Genomic DNA, 21717 nt, shown 5'->3' on the forward strand with positions numbered 1-21717 from the left:
GTCTCCTATTCCACTAACTTGTGACAAAAAAAAAAAATTTCCATGAACTCACTATGCCCATCAGCGAATACCTTGGGGTCTCTTCTTTCCAAAATGGGGTCACTTGTGGGGTAGTTATACTGCCCTGGCATTCTAGGGGCCCAAATGTGTGGTAAGGAGTTTGAAATCAAATTCAGTAAAAAATGACGAGTGAAATCCGAAAGGTGCTCTTTGGAATATGGGCCCCTTTGCCCACCTAGGCTGCAAAAAAGTGTCACACATCTGGTATCTCCGTACTCAGGAGAAGGTGGGGAATGTGTTTTGGGGTGTCATTTTATATATACCCATGCTGGGTGAGAGAAATATCTTGGCAAAAGACAACTTTTCCCATTTTTTTATACAAAGTTGTCATTTGACCAAGATATTTATCTCACCCAGCATGGGTATATGTAAAAAGACACCCCAAAACACATTCCTCAACTTCTCCTGAGTACGGGGATACCAGATGTGTGACACTTTTTTGCAGCCTAGGTGGGCAAAGGGGCCCATATTCCAAAGAGCACCTTTCGGATTTCACAGGTCATTTTTCACTGAATTTGATTTCAAACTCCTTACCACACATTTGGGCCCCTAGAATGCCAGGGCAGTATAACTACCCCACAAGTGACCCCATTTTGGAAAGAAGAGACCCCAAGGTATTCGCTGATGGGCATAGTGAGTTCATGGAAGTTTTTATTTTTTGTCACAAGTTAGTGGAATATGAGACTTTGTATGAAAAAAAAAAAAAAAAAAAAAATCATCATTTTCCACTAACTTGTGACAAAAAATAAAAAATTCTAGGAACTCGCCATGCCCCTCACGGAATACCTTGGGGTGTCTTCTTTCCAAAATGGGGTCACTTGTGGGGTAGTTATACTGCCCTGGCATTCTAGGGGCCCAAATGTGTGGTAAGGAGTTTGAAATCAAATTCAGTAAAAAATGACGAGTGAAATCCGAAAGGTGCTCTTTGGAATATGGGCCCCTTTGCCCACCTAGGCTGCAAAAAAGTGTCACACATCTGGTATCTCCGTACTCAGGAGAAGGTGGGGAATGTGTTTTGGGGTGTCATTTTATATATACCCATGCTGGGTGAGAGAAATATCTTGGCAAAAGACAACTTTTCCCATTTTTTTATACAAAGTTGTCATTTGACCAAGATATTTATCTCACCCAGCATGGGTATATGTAAAAAGACACCCCAAAACACATTCCTCAACTTCTCCTGAGTACGGGGATACCAGATGTGTGACACTTTTTTGCAGCCTAGGTGGGCAAAGGGGCCCATATTCCAAAGAGCACCTTTCGGATTTCACAGGTCATTTTTCACTGAATTTGATTTCAAACTCCTTACCACACATTTGGGCCCCTAGAATGCCAGGGCAGTATAACTACCCCACAAGTGACCCCATTTTGGAAAGAAGAGACCCCAAGGTATTCGCTGATGGGCATAGTGAGTTCATGGAAGTTTTTATTTTTTGTCACAAGTTAGTGGAATATGAGACTTTGTATGAAAAAAAGAAAAAAAAAAAATCATCATTTTCCGCTAACTTGTGACAAAAAATAAAAAATTCTAGGAACTCGCCATGCCCCTCACGGAATACCTTGGGGTGTCTTCTTTCCAAAATGGGGTCACTTGTGGGGTAGTTATACTGCCCTGGCATTCTAGGGGCCAAAATGTGTGGTAAGGAGTTTGAAATCAAATTCAGTAAAAAATGACGAGTGAAATCCGAAAGGTGCTCTTTGGAATATGGGCCCCTTTGCCCACCTAGGCTGCAAAAAAGTGTCACACATCTGGTATCTCCGTACTCAGGAGAAGGTGCTGAATGTGTTTTGGGGTGTCATTTTATATATACCCATGCTGGGTGAGAGAAATATCTTGGCAAAAGACAACTTTTCCCATTTTTTTATACAAAGTTGTCATTTGACCAAGATATTTATCTCACCCAGCATGGGTATATGTAAAAAGACGCCCCAAAACACATTCCTCAACTTCTCCTGAGTACGGGGATACCAGATGTGTGACACTTTTTTGCAGCCTAGGTGGGCAAAGGGGCCCATATTCCAAAGAGCACCTTTCGGATTTCACAGGTCATTTTTCACTGAATTTGATTTCAAACTCCTTACCACACATTTGGGCCCCTAGAATGCCAGGGCAGTATAACTACCCCACAAGTGACCCCATTTTGGAAAGAAGAGACCCCAAGGTATTCGCTGATGGGCATAGTGAGTTCATAGAACTTTTTATTTTTTGTCACAAGTTAGTGGAATATGAGACTTTGTAAGAAAAAAAAAAAAAAAAAAAAAAATCATCATTTTCCGCTAACTTGTGACAAAAAATAAAAAGTTCTATGAACTCACTATGCCCATCAGCGAATACCTTAGGGTGTGTACTTTCAGAAATGGGGTCATTTGTGGGGTGTTTGTACTGTCTGGGCATTGTAGAACCTCAGGAAACATGACAGGTGCTCAGAAAGTCAGAGCTGCTTCAAAAAGCGGAAATTCACATTTTTGTACCATAGTTTGTAAACGCTATAACTTTTACCCAAACCATTTTTTTTTTACCCAAACATTTTTTTTTTATCAAAGACATGTAGAACTATAAATTTAGAGCAAAATTTCTATATGGATGTCGTTTTTTTTGCAAAATTTTACAACTGAAAGTGAAAAATGTCATTTTTTTGCAAAAAAATCGTTAAATTTCGATTAATAACAAAAAAAGTAAAAATGTCAGCAGCAATGAAATACCACCAAATGAAAGCTCTATTAGTGAGAAGAAAAGGAGGTAAAATTCATTTGGGTGGTAAGTTGCATGACCGAGCAATAAACGGTGAAAGTAGTGTAGGTCAGAAGTGTAAAAAGTGGCCTGGTCTTTCAGGGTGTTTAAGCACTGGGGGCTGAGGTGGTTAAGTTGCATTACTGAAATAAATGAACTTTGCACAATATTCAAATTTTTCGAGTTAAACCTGTATATACAGTCAGGTCCATAAATATTGGGACATCGACACAATTGTAAAATTTTTGGCTCTATACACCACCACAATGGATTTGAAATTAAACAAACAACATGTGCTTTAACTGCAGACTGTCAGCTTTAATTTGAGGGTATTTACATCCAAATCAGGTGAACGGTGTATAAATTACAACAGTTTGCATATGTGCCTCCCACTTGTTAAGGGACCAAAAGTAATGGGACAATTGGCTTCTCAGCTGTTCCATGGCCAGGTGTGTGTTATTCCCTCATTATCCCAATTACAATGAGCAGATAAAAGGTCCAGAGTTCATTTCAAGTGTGCTATTTGCATTTGGAATCTTTTGCTGTCAACTTTCAAGGTGAGATCCAAAGAGCTGTCACTATCAGTGAAGCAAGCCATCATTAGGCTGAAAAAACAAAACAAACCCATCAGAAAGATAGCAAAAACATTAGGCGTGGTCAAAACAACTGTTTGGAACATTCATAAAAAGAAGGAACGGACTGGTGAGCTCAGCAACACCAAAGGACCCGGAAGACCACAGAAAACAACTGTGGTGGATGACTGAAGAATTATTTCCCTGGTGAAAAAACACCCTTCACAACAGTTGGCCAGATCAAGAACACTCTCCTGGAGGTAAGTGTATGTGTGTCAAAGTCAACAATCAAGAGAAGACTTCACCAGAGTGAATACAGAGGGTTCACCACAAGATGGAAACCATTGGTGAGCCTCAAAAACAGGAAAGACAGATTAGAGTTTGCCAAACGACATCTAAAAATGCCTTCACAGTTCTGGAACAACATCCTATGGACAGATGAGACCAAGATTAACTTGAACCAGAGTCATGGGAAGAGAACAGTATGGAGAAGGAAAGGAACTGCTCATGATCCTAAGCATACCACCTCATCAGTGATGCATGGTGGTGGTAATGTCATGGCGTGGGCATGTATGGCTGCCAATTGAACTGGTTCTCTTGTATTTATTGATGATGTGACTGCTGACAAAAGCAGCAGGATGAATTCTGAAGGGTTTCGGGTAATATTATCTGCTCATATTCAGCCAAATGCTTCAGAACTCTTTAGATGGCGCTTCACAGTGCAGATGGACAATAACCCAAAGCATACTGCAAAAGCAACCAAAGTGTTTTTTAAGGGAAAGAAGTGGAATGTTCTGCAATGGCCAAGTCAATCACCTGACCTGAATCCAATTGAGCATGCATTTCACTTGCTGAAGACAAAACTGAAGGGAAAATGCCCCAAGAACAAGCAGGAACTGAAGACAGTTGCAGTAGAGGCATGGCAGAGCATCTCCAGGAGGAAACTCAGCGTCTGGTGATGACTATGCGTTCCAGACTTCAGGCTGTAATTGACTGCAAAGGATTTGCAACCAAGTATTAAAAAGTGAAAGTTTGATTTATGATTATTATTCTGTCCCATCACTTTTGGTCCCTTAACAAGTGGGAGGCACATATGCAAACTGTTGTAATTCATACACTGTTCACCTGATTTGGATGTAAATACCCTCAAATTACAGCTGACAGTCTGCAGGTAAAGCACATCTTGTTTGTTTCATTTCAAATCCATTGTGGTGGTGTATAGATCCAAAAATGTTAGAATTGTGTCGATGTCCCAATATTTATGGACCTGACTGTATATGTCTGTCTCTTCTTTATTCACAGCCAAACAGTTGGACCAATCTGCTCCAAATTTGGCAAATATGGTGCATATTAAGGTTTTAGATTGTTTTAGTTGTCTAAGACCTACTGTTCTCGAGATGATCACAAGAAAAGCAAATCTGGCATCATCACATGATCTGTAATAGCCAATAGAAGTTTGCAGGTCCTCCAGTCGTAGCCTTACTGACATACACACGGCCTTATGTCACAGCCCTATAAATATGTCGGCCATCTTACAGTCAGACATTTTCCAGCATTCAGAGTGCAGGGACAGGCGCTAGGGACAGCAAGTGGAAAAACGATTGAGGGGGAAAAAAAGATAGAAAAAAATGATTTATAAGTGCAGGGAAAAGAGAGGGAGGAATAATTTCACAGCATCTTAGTGCAGGGAGAGACGTCAGAAGGCACCAGGGACTTTGATAGGAAAGTAATTTCCAAGTGCAGGGAAAGATTATTTGGGGATCCAAATAGCCATTAGACAGCTCTGTCATTCCAGGTTACAGTTGTGCTCATAAGTTTACATACCTTTGCAGAATTTATGACTTCTTAACCATTGTTCAGAGAATATGAATGATAACACAAAAACTTTTCTTTCACTCATGGTTAGTGGTCAGCTGAAGCCATTTATTGTCAAATAACTGTGTTTACTCTTTTTAAATCATAATCACAACAAACTACCCAAAAGACCCTGATCAAAAGTTTACATACTCTGGTAATTTGGCCTGATAACATGCGCACAACTTGATACAAAAGGGTTACAATGGCTATTAAAGGTAACCACCTGTGATCTGTTTGCTTGTAATTAGTGGGTGTGTATAAAAGGTCAGTGACTTTCCTGACTCCTGACAGACCCTTGCATCTTCCATCCAGTGCTGCACTAATGTTGTTTGGATTCTAAGTCATGGGGAAAGCAAAAGAATTGTTGAAGGATCTGCGGGAAAAGGTAGTTGAACTCTATAAAACAGGAAAGGGATATAAGAAAATATCAAAGGACTTAAGAATGCCAATCAGCAGTGTTCCAACTCTAATTAAGAAGCAGAAAAGTAGGGGTCCTGTTGAAACCAAACCACGGTCAGGTAGACCAACTAAACTTTGGGCCACAACAAGAAAAATTGTTCGGGATGCACGGAAAAACCCACAAATAACTTCAGGTGAAATACAGGACTCTCTGAAAGAATATGGTGTGACTGTTTCAAGATGCACAATAAGGAGGCACTTGAAGAAAGATGGGCTGCATGGTCGAGTTACAAGAAGAAAGCCATTACTACGCAAATTCCACAAAGTATCCTGCTTAGAATATGCCAAACAGCACTGAGACAAGCCTCAAACCTTCTGGCACAAAGTCATTTGGAGTGATGAGACTAAAATTTAACTGTTTGGACACAATGATAAACACTACATTTGGAGAGGAGTCAACAAGGCCTATAATGAAAGGTGCACCATTCCTACTGTGAAACATGGTGATGGATCGCTGATGTTTTGGGGATGTGTGAGTCACAACTAGAGTTGAGCGAACACCTGGATGTTCAGGTTCGAGAAGTTCGGCCGAACTTCCCGGAAATGTTCGGGTTCGGGATCCGAACACGACCCGAACTTCGTCCCGAACCCGAACCCCATTGAAGTCAATGGGGACCCGAACTTTTGGGCACTAAAAAGGCTGTAAAACAGCCCAGGAAAGAGCTAGAGGGCTGCAAAAGGCAGCAACATGTAGGTAAATCCCCTGCAAACAAATGTGGATAGGGAAATGAATTAAAATTAAAATTAAAAAAATAAAAATAAAAATGAACCAATATCAATTGGACAGAGGTCCCATAGCAGAGAATCTGGCTTCACGTCAGCAGAGAATCAGTCTCTTCATGCCATAGCAGAGAATCTGGCCTTATGTCAGCGCAGAATCAGTCTTCATGTCATAGCAGAGAATCAGGCTTCACATCACCCACCAATGGAACAGGCCACTGTCACACATTTAGGCCCCGGCACCCAGACAGAGGAGAGCGGTCCCGTAACAGAGAATCTGGCCTTATGTCAGCGCAGAATCTGTCTTCATGTCATAGCAGAGAATCAGGCTTCACGTCACCCACCACTGGAACAGGCCACTGTCACACATTTAGGCCCAGGCACCCAGGCAGAGGAGAGAGGTCCCGTAACAGAGAATCTGGCCTTATGTCAGCGCAGAATCTGTCTTCATGTCATAGCAGAGAATCAGGCTTCACGTCACCCACCACTGGAACAGGCCACTGTCACACATTTAGGCCCAGGCACCAAAGGCAGAGGAGAGGTCCCGTAACAGAGAATCTGGCCTTAATTCAGCGCAGAATCTGTCTTCATGTCATAGCAGAGAATCAGGCTTCACGTCACCCACCACTGGAACAGGCCACTGTCACACATTTAGGCCCCAGCACCCAGACAGAGGAGAGCGGTCCCGTAACAGAGAATCTGGCCTTATGTCAGCGCAGAATCTGTCTTCATGTCATAGCAGAGAATCAGGCTTCACGTCACCCACCACTGGAACAGGCCACTGTCACACATTTAGGCCCAGGCACCCAGGCAGAGGAGAGAGGTCCCGTAACAGAGAATCTGGCTTTATGTCAGCGCAGAATCTGTCTTCATGTCATAGCATAGAATCAGGCTTCACGTCACCCACCACTGGAACAGGCCACTGTCACACATTTAGGCCCAGGCACCCAGGCAGAGGAGAGAGGTCCCGTAACAGAGAATCTGGCCTTATGTCAGCGCAGAATCTGTATTCATGTCATAGCAGAGAATCAGGCTTCACGTCACCCACCACTGGAACAGGCCACTGTCACACATTTAGGCCCAGGCACCCAGGCAGAGGAGAGAGGTCCCGTAACAGAGAATCTGGCCTTATGTCAGCGCAGAATCTGTCTTCATGTCATAGCAGAGAATCAGGCTTCACGTCACCCACCACTGGAACAGGCCACTGTCACACATTTAGGCCCAGGCACCAAAGGCAGAGGAGAGGTCCCGTAACAGAGAATCTGGCCTTAATTCAGCGCAGAATCTGTCTTCATGTCATAGCAGAGAATCAGGCTTCACGTCACCCACCACTGGAACAGGCCACTGTCACACATTTAGGCCCCAGCACCCAGACAGAGGAGAGCGGTCCCGTAACAGAGAATCTGGCCTTATGTCAGCGCAGAATCTGTCTTCATGTCATAGCAGAGAATCAGGCTTCACGTCACCCACCACTGGAACAGGCCACTGTCACACATTTAGGCCCAGGCACCCAGGCAGAGGAGAGAGGTCCCGTAACAGAGAATCTGGCTTTATGTCAGCGCAGAATCTGTCTTCATGTCATAGCATAGAATCAGGCTTCACGTCACCCACCACTGGAACAGGCCACTGTCACACATTTAGGCCCAGGCACCCAGGCAGAGGAGAGAGGTCCCGTAACAGAGAATCTGGCCTTATGTCAGCGCAGAATCTGTATTCATGTCATAGCAGAGAATCAGGCTTCACGTCACCCACCACTGGAACAGGCCACTGTCACACATTTAGGCCCAGGCACCCAGGCAGAGGAGAGAGGTCCCGTAACAGAGAATCTGGCCTTATGTCAGCGCAGAATCTGTCTTCATGTCATAGCAGAGAATCAGGCTTCACGTCACCCACCACTGGAACAGGCCACTGTCACACATTTAGGCCCAGGCACCAAAGGCAGAGGAGAGGTCCCGTAACAGAGAATCTGGCCTTAATTCAGCGCAGAATCTGTCTTCATGTCATAGCAGAGAATCAGGCTTCACGTCACCCACCACTGGAACAGGCCACTGTCACACATTTAGGCCCCAGCACCCAGACAGAGGAGAGCGGTCCCGTAACAGAGAATCTGGCCTTATGTCAGCGCAGAATCTGTCTTCATGTCATAGCAGAGAATCAGGCTTCACGTCACCCACCACTGGAACAGGCCACTGTCACACATTTAGGCCCAGGCACCCAGGCAGAGGAGAGAGGTCCCGTAACAGAGAATCTGGCCTTATGTCAGCGCAGAATCTGTATTCATGTCATAGCAGAGAATCAGGCTTCACGTCACCCACCACTGGAACAGGCCACTGTCACACATTTAGGCCCCGGCACCCAGACAGAGGAGAGCGGTCCCGTAACAGAGAATCTGGCCTTATGTCAGCGCAGAATCTTTATTCATGTCATAGCAGAGAATCAGGCTTCACTTCACCCACCACTGGAACAGGCCACTGTCACACATTTAGGCCCCGGCACCCAGACAGAGGAGAGGTTCATTCAACTTTGGGTTGCCCCGCAATATAATGGTAAAATGAAATTAAAAATAGTATTGAATGAGGAAGTGCCCTGGAGTAGAATAATATATTGTTAAGGGGAGGTAGTTAATATCTAATCTGCACAAGGGATGGACAGGTCCTGTGGGATCCATGCCTGGTTCATTTTTATGAACGTCAGCTTGTCCACATTGGCTGTAGACAGGCGGCTGCGTTTGTCTGTAATGACGCCCCCTGTCGTGCTGAATACACGTTCAGACAAAACGCTGGCCGCCGGGCAGGTCAGCACCTCCAAGGCATAAAAGGCTAGCTCTGGCCACGTGGACAATTTGGAGACCCAGAAGTTGAATGGGGCCGAGCCATCAGTCAGTACGTGGATGGGTGTGCACAGGTACTGTTCCACCATGTTAGTGAAATGTTGCCTCCTGCTAACACGTTCCGTATCAGGTGGTGGTGCACTTAGCTGTGGCGTGTTGACAAAACTTTTCCACATCTCTCCCATGCTAACCCTGCCCTCAGAGGAGCTGGGCGTGACACAGCTGCGTTGGCGACCTCTTGCTCCTCCTCTGCCTTCGCCTTGGGCTTCCACTGGTTCCCCTGTGACATTTGGGAATGCTCTCAGTAGCGCGTCTACCAACGTGCGCTTGTACTCACGCATCTTCCTATCACGCTCCAGTGTAGGAAGTAAGGTGGGCACATTGTCTTTGTACCGGGGATCCAGCAGGGTTGCAACCCAGTAGTCCGCACACGTTAAAATGTGGGCAACTCTGCTGTCATTGCGCAGGCACTGCAGCATGTAGTCGCTCATGTGTGCCAGGCTGCCCAGAGGTAAGGACAAGCTGTCCTCTGTGGGAGGCGTATCGTCATCATCCTGAGTTTCCCCCCAGCCACGCACCAGTGATGGGCCCGAGCTGCTTTGGGTGCCACCCCGCTGTGAACATGCTTCATCCTCATCCTCCTCCACCTCCTCCTCCTCATCCTCGTCCTCCTTGTCCTCCAGTAGTGGGCCCTGTCTGGCCACATTTGTACCTGGCCTCTGGTGTTGCAAAAAACCTCCCTCTGAGTCACATCGAAGAGACTGGCCTGAAAGTGCTAAAAATGACCCCTCTTCCTCATCTTCCTCCTGGGCCACCTCCTCTTCCATCATCGCCCTAAGTGTTTTCTCAAGGAGACATAGAAGTGGTATTGTAACGCTGATAACGGCGTCATCGCCACTGGCCATGTTGGTGGAGTACTCGAAACAACGCAACAGGGCACACAGGTCTCGCATGGAGGCCCAGTCATTGGTGGTGAAGTGTGTCTGATCCGCAGTGCGACTGACCCGTGCGTGCTGCAGCTGAAACTCCACTATGGCCTGCTGCTGCTCGCACAGTCTGTCCAGCATATGCAAGGTGGAGTTCCACCTGGTGGGCACGTCGCATATGAGGCGGTGAGCGGGAAGGCCGAAGTTACGCTGTAGCGCAGACAGGCGAGCAGCGGCAGGGTGTGAACGCCGGAAGCGCGAACAGACGGCCCGCACTTTATGCAGCAGCTCTGACATGTCGGGGTAGTTGCGAATGAACTTCTGCACCACCAAATTCAGCACATGCGCCAGGCAAGGGATGTGCGTCAATCCAGGTAGGCCAAGAGCTGCAACGAGATTTCGCCCATTATCGCACACCACCAGGCCGGGCTTGAGGCTCACCGGCAGCAACCACTCGTCGGTCTGTTGTTCTATACCCCGCCACAACTCCTGTGCGGTGTGGGGCCTGTCCCCCAAACATATGAGTTTCAGAATGGCCTGCTGACGTTTACCCCGTGCTGTGCTGAAGTTGGTGGTGAAGGTGTGTGGCTGACTGGATGAGCAGGTGGAAGAAGAGGAGGAGGAAGCTGAGTAGGAGGAGGAGGAGACAGGAGGCAAAGAATGTTGCCCTGCGATCCTTGGCGGCGGAAGGACGTGTGCCAAACAGCTCTCCGCCTGAGGCCCAGCCGCCACTACATTTACCCAGTGTGCAGTTAGGGAGATATAGCGTCCCTGGCCGTGCTTACTGGTCCACGTATCTGTGGTTAGGTGGACCTTGCCACAGATGGCGTTGCGCAGTGCACACTTGATTTTATCGGACACTTGTTTGTGCAGGGAAGGCACGGCTCTCTTGGAGAAGTAGTGGCGGCTGGGAACAACATACTGTGGGACAGCAAGTGACATGAGCTGTTTGAAGCTGTGTGTGTCCGCCAGCCTAAATGACAGCATTTCATAGGCCAGTAGTTTAGAAATGCTGGCATTCAGGGCCAGGGATCGAGGGTGGCTAGGTGGGAATTTACGCTTTCTCTCATGTGAGATGGAGAGCTGAACGCTGCCGTGTGACATGGTTGAGATGCTTGGTGACGCAGGTGGTGGTGTTGGTGGTACATCTCATGTTTGCTGGGCGGCAGGTGCCAACGTTCCTCCAGAGGCAGAGGAAGAGGCAGAGGCGGCGGCAGCAGCAGCAGAAGAGGCCGAGGCGGCGGCAGCAGCAGAAGAGGCCGAGGCGGCAGCAGCAGAAGAGGTAGCAGGGGGAGCCTGAGTGACTTCCTTGTTTTTAAGGTGTTTACTCCACTGCAGTTCATGCTTTGCATGCAGGTGCCTGGTCATGCAGGTTGTGCTAAGGTTCAGAACGTTAATGCCTCGCTTCAGGCTCTGATGGCACAGCGTGCAAACCACTCGGGTCTTGTCGTCAGCACATTGTTTGAAGAAGTGCCATGCCAGGGAACTCCTTGAAGCTGCCTTTGGGGTGCTCGGTCCCAGATTGCGGCGGTCAGTAGCAGGCGGAGTCTCTTGGCGGCGGGTGTTCTGATTTTGCCCACTGCTCCCTCTTTTGCTACGCTGTTGGCTCGGTCTCACCACTGCCTCTTCCTCCGAACTGTGAAAGTCAGTGGCACGACCTTCATTCCATGTGGGGTCTAGGACCTCATCGTCCCCTGCATCGTCTTCCACCCAGTCTTGATCCCTGACCTCCTGTTCAGTCTGCACACTGCAGAAAGACGCAGCAGTTGGCACCTGTGTTTCGTCATCATCAGAGACGTGCTGAGGTGGTATTCCCATGTCCTCATCATCAGGAAAAATAAGTGGTTGTGCGTTAGTGCTTTCTATCTCTTCCACCCCTGGGGAAGGGCTAGGTGGATGCCCTTGGGAAACCCTGGCAGCAGAGTCTTCAAACAGCATAAGAGACTGCTGCATAACTTGAGGCTCAGACAGTTTCCCTGATATGCATGGGGGTGATGTGACAGACCGATGGGCTTGGTTTTCATGCGCCATCTGTGCGCTTTCTGCAGAAGACTGGGTGGGAGATAATGTGAACGTGCTGGATCCACTGTCGGCCACCCAATTGACTAATGCCTATACCTGCTCAGGCCTTACCATCCTTAGAACGGCATTGGGCCCCACCAAATATCGCTGTAAATTCTCCTGGCTACTGGGACCTGAGGTAGTTGGTTCACTAGGACGTGTGGCTGTGGCAGAACGGCCACGTCCTCTCCCAGCACCAGAGGGTCCACAAATTTGGTAATGCTTTTTCAACCCAGAACAAAAAGTCTGCTTTTACGGTCACTACAAATAACTTGACCAGCTAAAACTGTGCAGATTTGGTTGAATAGAGATGTGAGACCTGTTTTTTTTTGCGCTGTGTGACAGTTATAGGTTTAATCACAGAATGACACTTCTATCAGCACGCTAGCGTGTGTCTTAGGTTTTTCTGAATGACACTATCAATACCTTCAATGTAAGTTTTTCTTTTTGGGATAGATTTCAAGTAGGCCTCAAATACCACAAACTAGTTATTTTGAGAATGGCAAATTTGGGAATGCTTTTTCAACCCAGAACAAAAAGTCTGCTTTGACGGTCACTACAAATAACTTGACCAGCTAAAACTGTGCAGATTTGGTTGAATAGAGATGTGAGACCTGTTTTCTTTTGCGCTGTGTGACAGTTATAGGTTTAATCACAGAATGACACTTCTATCAGCACGCTAGCGTGTGTCTTAGGTTTTTCTGAATGACACTATCAATACCTTCAATGTAAGTTTTTCTTTTTGGGATAGATTTCAATTAGGCCTCAAATACCACAAACTAGTTATTTTGAGAATGGCAAATTTGGGAATGCTTTTTCAACCCAGAACAAAAAGTCTGCTTTTACGGTCACTACAAATAACTTGACCAGCTAAAACTGTGCAGATTTGGTTGAATAAAGATGTGAGACCTGTTTTTTTTTGCGCTGTGTAACTGTTATAGGTTTAATCACAGAATGACACTTCTATCAGCACGCTAGCGTGTGTCTTAGGTTTTTCTGAATGATACTATCAATAACTTCAATGTAAGATTTTCTTTTTGGGATAGATTTCAAGTAGGCCTGAAATACCACAAACTAGTTATTTTCAGAATGGCAAATTTGGGAATGCTTTTTCAACCCAGAACAAAAAGTCTGCTTTGACGGTCACTACAAATAACTTGACCAGCTAAAACTGTGCAGATTTGGTTGAATAGATATGTGAGACCTGTTTTTTTTTTGCGCTGTGTGACAGTTATAGGTTTAATCACAGAATGACACTTCTATCAGCACGCTAGCGTGTGTCTTAGGTTTTTCTGAATGATACTATCAATAACTTCAATGTAAGATTTTCTTTTTGGGATAGATTTCAAGTAGGCCTGAAATACCACAAACTAGTTATTTTCAGAATGGCAAATTTGGGAATGCTTTTTCAACCCAGAACAAAAAGTCTGCTTTGACGGTCACTACAAATAACTTGACCAGCTAAAACTGTGCAGATTTGGTTGAATAGAGATGTGAGACCTGTTTTTTTTTGCGCTGTGTGACAGTTATAGGTTTAATCACAGAATGACACTTCTATCAGCACGCTAGCGTGTGTCTTAGGTTTTTCTGAATGATACTATCAATAACTTCAATGTAAGATTTTCTTTTTGGGATAGATTTCAAGTAGGCCTGAAATACCACAAACTAGTTATTTTCAGAATGGCAAATTTGGGAATGCTTTTTCAACCCAGAACAAAAAGTCTGCTTTGACGGTCACTACAAATAACTTGACCAGCTAAAACTGTGCAGATTTGGTTGAATAGAGATGTGAGACCTGTTTTTTTTTGCGCTGTGTGACAGTTATAGGTTTAATCACAGAATGACACTTCTATCAGCACGCTAGCGTGTGTCTTAGGTTTTTCTGAATGATACTATCAATAACTTCAATGTAAGATTTTCTTTTTGGGATAGATTTCAAGTAGGCCTGAAATACCACAAACTAGTAATTTTCAGAATGGCAAATTTGGGAATGCTTTTTCAACCCAGAACAAAATGTCTGCTTTGACGGTCACTACAAATAACTTGACCAGCTAAAACTGTGCAGATTTGGTTGAATAGAAATGTCAGGTCTATTTTTTAGGCGCTGAGTGACAGGCTCAACTTGCCCCTGATGTAATATATGGCCAAAAAATAACCACACTGTTGATGGTTAAATGCACTTGGGTGACACAGGCTCAGCCTGCAGCTGATGTAGTATATGGCCAAAAAATAATCAGACTGTTGATGGTTAAATGCACTTGGGTGAAACAGGCTCAGCCTGCAGCTGATGTAGTATATGCCCAAAAAATAACCAGACTGTTGATGGTTAAATGCACTTCGGTGACACAGGCTCAGCCTGCAGCTGATGTAGGATATAGCACAAAATAACCACACTATCGATGGTTAAATACACTTGGTGATAGCTCGTGCTGGCGCACCACAAGTCACAAAATGGCCGCCGATCACCCCAGAAAAAAAGTGATCTAAAAATGCTCTGGGCAGCCTCAAAAAAGTGAGCAAGTCAATAATAGCACTTCAATGATCCACAGCTGCAGATCGATCACAGAATGAAGTCTTTTGGAGGAGTTAATCTGCCTAATCTCGCCCTAACGTCGCAGCTGCAACCTCTCCCTATACTGATCATAGCAGAGTGACGTGCGGCGCTACGTGACTCCAGCTTAAATAGAGACTGGGTCACATGGTGCACTGGCCAATCACAGCTATGCCAATAGTAGGCATGGCTGTGATGGCCTCTTGGGCCAAGTAGTATGACGCTTGTTGATTGGCTGCTTTGCAGCCTTTCAAAAAGCGCCAAGAAAGCGCCGAACACCGAACCCGAACCCGGACTTTTACGAAAATGTTCGGGTTCGGGTCCGTGTCACGGACACCCCAAAATTCGGTACGAACCCGAACTATACAGTTCGGGTTCGCTCATCCCTAGTCACAACGGCACAGGAAATTTGGTCAGAATTGATGGCAATATGGATGCAGTAATGTGTCAACAAATACTGGAGGAAAATTTGCACACATCATCCCAGAAGCTGCGCATTCCAACATGACAATGATCCAAAACACAAGGCCAAGTCGACCTGTCATTGGCTACAGAAAAATAAAGTGAATGTTCTGGAGTGGCCCTCTCACTCTCCAGACCTCAATATCATTGAGCCACTTTGGGGAGACCTCAAACGTGCAGTTTATCTAAGACAGCCCAAGAATTTAGGGGAACTGGAGGTTTTTTGCCAGGAAGAATGGGCAGTTTTACCATCTGAGAAGATAAAAAGCCTCATCCAAAAATACTACAAAAGACTTTAAGCTGTCATTTATGTTAAAGATGGTAATACACAGTATTAGGAACTTGGGTATGTAAACTTTTGATCAGGGTCATTTGGGTAGTTTGTGTTGTGATTATGATTTAAAAAGAGTAAACACAGTTGTTTGACAATAAATGGCTTCAGCCGACCACTAACCATGAGCGAGAGAAAAGTTTTTGTGTTATGATTCCTATTCTCTGAACAATGGTTAAGAAATTATAAATTCTGCAAGGGTATGTAAACTTATAGGCACAACTGGTATATGTGTTGAAAGCGTTTAGTAGCCTATTTCAGTACAAGAAGAAAAATACATTCTCAGTTCATGTCGGCGGCGGTTATATGTGTTGAAAGCGTTTACTGCCCTATTTCAGTACAAACAGAAAAATGCATTCTCAGTTCACGTTGGTGGTTATATGTGTTGAAAGCAAGGCTGGGATTCAGCAGGGTGGCAGCAATGGGAGGTCTGGAGCCAAACATGCCTGGGGTAGAGCACCTTCTTCGCAGAAGCCTACCTATCTGGGAAGTAGTGGTGCAGGGGTTCACGGAAGTAGCGGCGGAATAAATTTTATTCAGCGTTCAGCGCAGCACTTATATGCGTTAAAATCTTTTGTGAATTATTTTGATGGAAAAACAAATTTCCACTTCCTCCATTAACTTCCTACTCTCTTCATTCTAATCCTCAACACACACACTGATTTGACACCCCCCCAGAGCTATATATACACTGCTCAAAAAAATAAACGGAACACAAAAATAACACATCCTAGATCTGAATTAATTAAATATTCTTCTGAAATACTTTGTTCTTTACATAGTTGAATGTGCTGACAACAAAATCACACAAAAAAAAAAATGGAAATCAAATTTTTCAACACAAGGAGGTCTGGATTTGGAGTCACACTCAAAATTAAAGTGGAAAAACACACTACAGGCTGATCCAACTTTGATGTAATGTCCTTAAAACAAGTCAAAATGAGGCTCAGTAGTGTGTGTGGCCTCCACGTGCCTGAATGACCTCCCTACAACGCCTGTGCATGCTCCTGATGAGGTGGCGGACGGTCTCCTGAGGGATCTCCTCCCAGACCTGGACTAAAGCATCTGCCAACTCCTGGACAGTCTGTGGTGCAACGTGACGTTGGTGGATAGAGCGAGACATGATGTCCCAGATGTGCTCAATTGGATTCAGGTCTGGGGAACGGGCGGGCCAGTCCATAGCATCAATGCCTTCGTCTTGCAGGAACTGCTGACACACTCCAGCCACATGAGGTCTAGCATTGTCTTGCATTAGGAGGAACCCAGGGCCAACCGCACCAGCAGACACATGCACATTTGTGGCCTGCTGGAGGTCATTTTGCAGGGCTCTGGCAGTGCTCCTCCTGTTCCTCCTTGCACAAAGGCGGAGGTAGCGGTCCTGCTGCTGGGTTGTTGCCCTCCTACGGCCTCCTCCACTTCTCCTGATGTACTGGCCTGTCTCCTGGTAGCGCCTCCATGCTCTGGACACTACGCTGACAGACACAGCAAACCTTCTTGCCACAGCTCGCTTGATGTGCCATCCTGGATAAGCTGCACTACCTGAGCCACTTGTGTGGGTTGTAGACTCCGTCTCATGCTACCACTAGAGTGAAAGCACCGCCAGCATTCAAAAGTGACCAAAACATCAGCCAGGAAGCATAGGAACTGAGAAGTGGTCTGTGGTCACCACCTGCAGTACCACTCATTTATTGGGGGTGTCTTGCTAATTGCCTATAATTTCCACCTGTTGTCTTTCCCATTTGCACAACAGTATGTGAAATTGATTGTCACTCAGTGTTGCTTCCTAAGTGGATAGTTTGATTTCACAGAAGTGTGATTGACTTGGAGTTACATTGTAATGTTTAAGTGTTCCCTTTATTTTTTTGAGCAGTGTATAAGTGGTGCCAGCACCACCTAGGGGCGAATAAAAGTAAATGATACTGCCAGCCTGTTAAAGGGAATTACAGCATGATACCACAATACATTTGATATGACATTTAGCAACAGTTTAAAGTGCCCACATATAGCACATAGTGTGAAATTGCATCAAAATGAATCAGGCGTGGATCAGCCAGGATTTCCACACACCAATTCCTGATGTATCAGACTAGATCATCTGTGGTGCCACACCAATAATTTGACAAAATAGACCGGTTTCTTCTGGCTACATGCCTCAGCTACTATTCTGATGCTGTTACCCGCCTGATACCACACATCTGATGCCAAGTGCTCCTTCTTAAACCCACCATATTCAGCGGGTACTGGTATTGCCACCAACCTCCACAGTATGTCACCTTGACACTCTGTGTCCTCCTGATGCTGCCGCCACCTCCAGACTCTGTAATTGTGCCGCTCTGTGGTCTCCTCATGCTGCTGCCACCTCCACACTCTGTCATTGTGTCACTCTGTGGCCTCCTCCTAATGCTGCTGCTGCCACCTGCAGACTCGGTCATTGTGCCACTCTGAGGCCTACTAATGCTGCTGCCCCCTCCACACTTTGTCATTGTGCCACTCTGTGGCCTAATCCTGATGCTTGCTGCTTCTGCTTCCGTCACCTCCAGACTGACTGTCATTGTGCCGCTCTGTGGTCCCCTAATGCTGCTGCCACCTCCAGACTCTGTCATTGTGCAACTCTGTGGCCTCCTACTGATGCTGCTGCCACCACCTCCAGACTCTGTCATTGTGCCGCTCTGTGGTCTCCTCATGCTGCTGCCACCTGCAGACTCGGTCATTGTGCCACTCGGTGGCCTCCTCATACTGCCACCACCTCCAGACTCTGTCATTGTGCCACTTGGTGGCCTCCTGATACTGCTTCCACCTCCAGACCTTGTTATTAGGCCACTCTGTGGTCTCTTCATGCTGCTTTCACCTCACCACTATGTCATAGATCCACTCTGTGGACATCTCATGCTGTTCCCACCCTCCCCACTTCATGACTGGTCCACTAATTTGGCTTTCGGCCTGGCTGACATCATCAATTATTTGACACTTCTTCTGATCTGTCAGAAGGAAGAAAAAATGAGATGCACAATGGATCCTGTCTGTGTGGCATCTGTAGGGCCTGTATGGTCCCATCAAAATTGGCTTATAATTTGGTAGCCAAAAGCAGTAGTGGGTACAAAGCACAGAAGACATGCAAATATTCCATTCACGTGTCATCTCTTTTTTAGATCCATTTTTCTTTGACTTTAGCAATAATGATGGATTATTGAGCAAATGCTGACCGAGTGAAGGTGTATGCTCCACAGACAGGATCCGTTTTTTCTGGGTTATTGTTCTGACAGATCAGAAAAATGGCAAATTAATCAGTGACGTCAACACAAACTTACTGCTGACACCCTCTCCACTCTGTTGGGGGGCTCTACTTGTATAAGCGTTTAATAGAACAGGTTCTGTAGACATCTATGTGGAATCAGCTGACGACGGTGTAAAAGGAGTGCGCTTCTTCTTGACGCTAACATTGACCTGTAAGGCTGAGTTGATACTTGAGTTATTTGGTCAGTTTTGGCCCCGTGACTGCCCTAATAGGTGAAGTGTGCAGTGATTCTAAGAGTGATGCCTGTCATCTGCATGTCATACTGACTCACAGTATTATTTCACTACTAGTGTTGTTGAGCACGAATATTGTAATCGTGAATATCGGCACTTTCAGAATTCGCGAAGATCTGGAATATAATACTATATCTTCGTAATTGTGAATATTCTACATTTTTTTATCCTTATTATGCTATCTATCTAACATATCTTTTTTATAGTTATTATTTTAGCTATCATTAATAATTTTTTATTAAAAGTGTTTTTTAACTTATCATTAATAATTTATTTTTATAGATTTTATATTATTAAATCATTATATATAACACACAATGGCTATATGCCAAAAGCCGGGTATGTGCAAGCCAACAACCTATCCATGAGACAGGTACAGTCAGCATACCTTATAATGGCAGCCTCGTGCACTATATAACAACTAATCACACCTCAGATAAACCTCATGGGCTATAATATTGCCAGGACCAGCTCTCATCTGACTGAGAGCCAGTATGTCTCAAAGTAGCTTGATTTAAGTTGGATGGCTTGGGGGGGCCTCTGAACCTATATCATTATCAAAAATTGTAATTTATTTATTTTGGATGCCAGCTAACTCTTCTCTCACTGCTTAGGAGGGCTGCATACCATTTTTCAGTTTTCTTATTGTCCTAATATTATATTCAATAACCTTTTTATACTGTTTTGTTATGTAAACTCATTTGCATAAACTTGAATATAGGAAATACATGCAAATTAGCAGAATTTGCCTTGGTTTTTTTAGCTGAAACACTATTTGCATGTCTTTCCCATATTCAAGTTTTTGCGAACCGGCCAAATTGAATTTTTTAAAAATTTGCTCATCTCTAGTGTCCATAACAATCCAATAATTTTTTTTTTTTTTTCATTGTTATAGGAACATTGTGAATTTCACTGATATTGGCAGGGCCTTTTCTAGCACTAGGCATGGGGTGCGACGGCACAGGGGGCTAGCTCAAGTGGGGGATGTCCCTTGCCGCCTCTCCATATTCAACTGGACTGTGATACAGGGCACAGGAACGATATATCCCTCCTCTGCAGTACCATCGGATAAGCTTCAGGCCTAGTGCCTATAGCCTATCAGAGGCTGGAGCAGGTGGTGTAATGATGTCATCATCATCGTGCTGCCTGGGCCGGGCTGCATACAGCTCAGGACACAGCCAGAAAGTTGGCCCGCTATGATGATATTTATTATAACTGGGGTGAGGGGAGCAGTATCGGGGCACTAAAAGGGAAAGCTTCTGTATTATCATGCGTTATAAGGGTCCTTTCTGTTCTGGCACACATAAAAGGGCATTTTTTTTGTACTTCCACACATACAGGGGCATTTTTTGTACTGGCACACAATATAAGGGGACTTGTTTTTTGTACTGGTACACACAAGGCAACATTTTTGTACTGGTACAAAAAAGTTGGCATTTTTGTACTGGCACATATTGTAAGGGGACATTTTTTGTACTGACACATATTGTAAGGGGGTCTTTTTGTACTGGGATACATTATAAATGGACACTTTTGTACTGGTACACAGAACGGGACATTTTTTGTACCTGGACATATAATAAGGAGGTATTTTCTACCGTCACACATTATAAGGGAATATTTTTTGTACTGGCACACATTATAGGGGAGGTTGTACTAGCACTCATTATAATGGCGCTCTGTGGATGTCACTGCTATGGGGGCACTGTAAATGTCACGACAAACTAAACAGACCCATGCAAAGCTGGAATACTGCATTTAAAAGTTTCTTTTTTGGTGTCATATGTTATTTTAGGCTTTGTTAGTCACACTGAGGCAGATGATAAAAGCAGACTTCGCAGCCATGGAAGGATGTGGCTATAGAGAATGATTGGAGGCAGTATTACTATTAATATACAGTAATGCGTCAGCGTATTAGGCAGAATATTGGGGTAACGCACTGTAACAAATACAAATGGTAATTCCAGCATGCATATAGTTAAAAGTTTATAGGCTTTATTCAGACTCCATCAAATACAACGTAGATATCAGCTCCAGCATTTCAGGCATGCTTGTTGCCTTTATAGTCTATAAAGAAGCCACTCGACATGCCTGAAACGTGTAAGGCATAGCTGTTATCTATGTTGAATTTCATGCAGCAGAAATAAAGCCTATGAAATTTTAAGTTAACCATTGGGATGCTGGAAGTAACTGCAGTGCTGGAATAGTGGGCTCTTTAGAAGGTGAGTCAAGATGTGTCTTTTGCTTTATAACCCTGTCTGCTCCTCTGATTATTTTTAAAAAAGTCAGACACCCCCTTTAATGCTTGTTCTTTAAAGGGGTTGTCTACTCACCAATTACAATTAGATGATTGTAAATACGTAACAGGCAATAAGAAAGAAGCCATACTTAATGTATTACTATGTATCAAAAAATGTTACTTTCCAATAGCTCCTAGTCTGGCCAAGTCTTCCACCTTCTTCTTGGAGCAGGGGGTTCCCAACTTCCTAACTTAACCCAAAACTTAATCATAGGAACTGTGGGGCTTATGGTGTCTAAATCTGAGAGACAGAGAAAAACAAATTGACAAGATACCCTTCAGTTATACTACAAAGGACTTGGTACTCTCCTCCTGTCTACTCCTTCAGGT

At 44.8% G+C, this 21717-nt stretch overlaps 1 protein-coding gene across 6 annotated transcripts in view; it reads right to left on the reverse strand.

Annotated features, from left to right (window-relative positions):
• Positions 1 to 21717, reverse strand: part of CTNNA2 (catenin alpha 2) — a 2102590-nt gene that overhangs the window by 445291 nt on the left and 1635582 nt on the right. The window lies entirely within an intron of this gene.

Source organism: Bufo bufo, chromosome 2 (genome assembly GCF_905171765.1).
Source record: "Bufo bufo chromosome 2, aBufBuf1.1, whole genome shotgun sequence".
Taxonomy (NCBI): domain Eukaryota; kingdom Metazoa; phylum Chordata; class Amphibia; order Anura; family Bufonidae; genus Bufo; species Bufo bufo.